This window comes from Mustela erminea, chromosome 5 (assembly GCF_009829155.1).
Source record: "Mustela erminea isolate mMusErm1 chromosome 5, mMusErm1.Pri, whole genome shotgun sequence".
NCBI classification, from domain to species: Eukaryota; Metazoa; Chordata; class Mammalia; order Carnivora; family Mustelidae; genus Mustela; species Mustela erminea.
Genome location: NC_045618.1, coordinates 12,469,007 through 12,473,811, shown reverse-complemented (window position 1 = coordinate 12,473,811; position 4,805 = coordinate 12,469,007).

Sequence of the window (4,805 nt, the reverse complement as noted above, 5' to 3'; positions counted from 1 at the left end):
ATTCCAAGTTTTTATTTAAATTCCAGTTAGTTAACATACAGTGTAATATTAGTTTTAGGTGTAGAAATTAGTGATTCATCATTGACATACAACATCCAGTGCTCATCACAACAAGTGCCCTCCTTAATCTCCACCACCCATTTGACCCATCTCCTCAACCATCTCCCCTCTAGCAACCTTCAGTTTGTTCTCTATATTTAAGAGTCTGTTTTATGGTTTGTCTTTCTCTTTTTTCCTCCCTATGTTTATTTGTTTTGTTTCTTAAGTTCCACAGTCATATGGTATTTGTCTTTCTCTGACTTAATTTACTTAGCATAACACTCTCTGGCTCCATCCACATCATTACAAATAACAAGATTTCATTCTTTTTGATGGCCGAATAATATTTCATTCACACACACACACACACACACACACACACACACACACACACACACACCACATTTATTTATCCATTCATCAGTCAATGGACATTTGGGTTCTTTCCATAATGTTGGTATTTTTTAATTTTTTTTCTTTTTTTAAAATTTAAATTCAATTAACTAACATATAATGTATTATTAGTTTCAGAGGTATAGATCAGTGATTCATCAGTCTTATATAATACCCAGTGCTCATTATATCATGGGCCCCCCCCTTAATGTCTATCACCCAGTTATCCCACTCCCCACCTCCCACCCCTCTTCCAGCAACTCTGTTTGTTTCCTATGATTAAGAATCTCTTATGGTTTGTCTCCCTCTCTGGTTTCATCTTGTTTTATTTTTTTTTCTCTCTTCTCCTATAATCCTGTTTTGTTTCTTAAATTCTACTTATCAGTGTGATCATATGATGATTTTGTTTCTCCAATTGACTTATTTTGCTTAGCATAGTATGCTCTAGTTCCATCCATGTTGTTGCAAATGGCAAAATGGCAAGATTTCTTTTTTGGATGGCTGAGTATATATATATATATATATATATATATAATATATATATATTATATATATTATATCTATATAGATAGATAGATAGATAGCTATATATATGATCACATCTTTATCCATTCATCTGTTGAAGGACATCTGGGCTATTGTGGACATTGCTTCTATAAACATTGAGATGCCGGTGACTCTTCAGATCACTACGTTTGTATCTTTGGGGTAAATACCAAGTAGTGTAATTCATGGGTGATAGAGTAGCTCTACTTTCAACTTTTAGAGGAAACTCTGTACTGTTTTCCAGAGTTGTTGACCCAGCTTGCATTCCCACCAACAGTGCAAGATGGTTCCCCTTTCTCCACATCCTCACAATATCTGTCAATTCCTGGCTTGTTAATTTTAGCCATTCTGATTAGTATGAGGTAGTATCTCATTGATGCCAAGTGATGTTGAGCATTTTTTCATGTGCCTGTTTGCCATTTGTATATCTCCTTTGGAGAAATGTCTATTCGTGCCTTCTGCCCATTTCTTAATTGGATTATTTGTTCTTAGGTGTTGAATTTGATAAGTTCTTTATACTAGCCCTTTATCTGATACATCATTTACAAATATCTTCTCCCATTCTGTTGGTTGTCTTTTGGTTTTGTTGACTGTTTCCATTGCTGTGCAAAAGTCTTTTGTCTTGATGAAGTCCCAATAGTTCACTTTTGCCTTTGTCTTCTATACCACTAATTCTCTCTTCTGCCTCATTTATCCTAGCAGTTAGAGCCTCATTTTTTATTGCATCTCATTAATAGACTTTTTAATTTCAACTTAGTTAAATTTTAGTTGTTTTATTGCTCCAGAAAGGGATTCTCTAGTGTCCCCTATGCTTTTTCCCCCCCCATGCTTCCCTTTTTCTATGCTTTTTATCTGTATCTTCTAAATATACAAGCTGGTATCTTTATAATCATTATTCTGAACTTTAGTTCCAACATCTTACTAGTGTCCATATTGATTAGGTACCTGGCAGTCAGTACTGCCTCTTGTTCTCTTTTTTCAAGTTATTTTTTCCATTTTGTCATTCTGTCAGAGAATAGATGAACAAGAGAGCAAAATTCTAAAATGGCAACAATGACCTCAGAGAAATATACACTTAAAAAAATAGAAGGGACCCAAAACCAAAAATAAATTAATAAATTTTTAAAAAACAATAGAAAGGAAAGAAAAATAAAAGAGAGAATATAATCAGATAGATGAACAGAGTAATACAATTGCTCTTGTATGTATTTTGGTCTGTTTGTTAGAAAATTAGATCCCAAAATTGTAATGAAAGAAAACTTGTATATGTACAAAAATACAATTAAATATAATGAAAGGATAGAATGTAACTGAAGAAATGAAAATTAAAAGACAAGAAAAAAACAACATAAACAACAACAGTAACAGTAAAAAGATAAGGGATATAAATAGGTGAACAGAACAGAACAATACACTATATCCTGAGTTTATTTTGGTCAATTTGTTAGAAGAAATTACGTCTCAAAATTGTAAAGAAAGAAAAACTTGTATAGATATATATCTTATATATATGTATAAATATGATATATATATATAAAACTTACATATATCAAAATAAAAGTAAATATGTTGAAAGGATAGAATATAACTATGAAGATGAGAATAAAAAAAGATGAACATGTTAAAAAGTCTTCAACAAAACAAAAAACAAAGAAAACAAAAAAACAAAACAAATACAAAACAAAACAAAGAGAATATGATTGACAGGTGAATAGACCAGAGCCATACACTAGATTTTGGGTCTATGTTGGTCTGTTAGAAGAAACTGCATCCCAAAATTGTAAAGAAAGAAAACCTCATGTATATGTACAAAAATAAGATAAAATACAATGAAGAGATAGAATGTAACTGTAAAAATGGAAATTGAAAAGAAGATTTAGAAGAGAGAATTGATAAAATAAGAAATTGTTTGAAAAAGGAAAGAGAAAAAGATTTTTAAAAGTTAAAATTGAAAGACGAAAGAGTCATGGCTGGGGGCAGGGGGCAAGCATGAATTCTATGTGCTGTATTTTCCTGGACCTGGAGTTTTGCAGTTCTCATTGATTTGTAAACTTGGTCTTGGCTGAACGTTCTTGCTGATCTTCTTGCAGAGGGCCTGTTGCTTTGATTCTTGAGTTTATTTGCCCTGGGAAGAATTGCACCACCCTGGCCAGGGGGGCAGGCCAAATAATCTGCTTCAGATTGCTGTATGTTGATTTTTTTTTCCTTGAGGGCTCTCTGCTGAACTTTAGAGGATAAGAATAAAAATGGCAATTTCCCAATCTCTGGCCCTGGAACCAAGAGCTAGGGGTCCAACTCCGCAGTACAACCTGAAAGAAGAACAGTCAATCACTTCTGTCTTCCTGGTCTCTCTCACACTCCATGCTCAACCAGCCTGTGACTTGAGAGTTTCTATCTCAGGCACATGGCCCTGTTTTGAGTCTCCAAACCCTGCAGACCCCTGTGGCTCACTTCTATGCTGCTCCTCCTTCTGGGGGCAAAGGGAGGGTCTTGCTTATTTTGCCACTTGTTGGGTCCCTACTCACACAGCATTGGCCCAACTGTGTATGGTTTGTGTTTTACGACAACCCTGAGCTGAGATCCCATTCCTGGCCTTACTGATTGCAACCATCTTCTCCACTCCAATGCCTGGAAAATCTGTAGCACTCAGGTATCCTCCATCTTCCTGTGACCCTAAGGATTCTTTGACCACACGGTCCCAGCTAGGGTCCTGCCTCCACTTAACCATCTGGGCAACATCCCTAACTGGGCCAGACTTCTTAGAGTTCTGATTTTGTGCTCTGCTAATATATCACCTTCTGGCAGCCAGTTTATGGAGGCTTCTTCTGCCCATGGTCTATCTTCCCATGTAGTGCCTCAAATTCACTTCTCTACACTCCTAACTTGCAGAAAGTGGTCACTTTTCTATTTATAAAGTTGAAGGTATTCTTTTCTTAGATCTCCAGTTGAGTTCCATAGGTGTTCAGAATGATTTGATACTTATCTAGCAGAATTCCTGGTATCAGATGAAAATAAGGTCTCCTATTCCTCCTACATATTGGACTCCTCCCCCTAATGGTGCTATTGTTGATAATGCTGCTATAAACATCAGGGTGCATGTCCATGTCTCCTTCAAATCAGTATTTTTATATCCTTTGGGTAAATATTAGTAGTACAATTGCTGGGTTATAGGGTATTTTTACATTTTACCAGTCATTTTTCATTTTGAATATCTAATAAAATAGTTTTCAGTAACTCAGTAGGACTTTTAAAGTGGCCCATTTCTACTTCGTTTTTTCTTTAACAATTAAAAAAAATGCTACTGCTTATATAATGCTTATCACATGTCAGCTGGCATTCTGAATGTTTTGTTTTTATTAATCTATAGTCTCTCAATCTAGTTTAACACCTTGCAAGAAATAGTAAATTAAAAACCTTGAGTTTATCAGTATACTGGGTATGTACACTGCCCTTGTCTCCCTTCAATGTCTATTTTGTTTTTGATAAAATGATAAAATTAGCTATTATATAGATTTCATAGTCAGAAGATAACTGGTAGACTCTGCTTACCTATTGAGGTTGTGTGATTTACTTTTCCTTTTGCAAATTGATTCACTCATGAAAAAGAGAGAATTTACTTATTTGTTTTTTGTTTATCCTGAATATATCTTCGATTAAAGAAAGCTATAAAAACAATATAGAAAACTGTTTTGTACCACTCTTTCTTAGGCTAAGAATAGCATCTTACAAAACCTTAGTAACTTGATCAAGACAAAGAATTTCACATTAACTCAATACAATTAACTACACTACAGACCTTATTGAAATATCAACAATGTTCCTCCTAG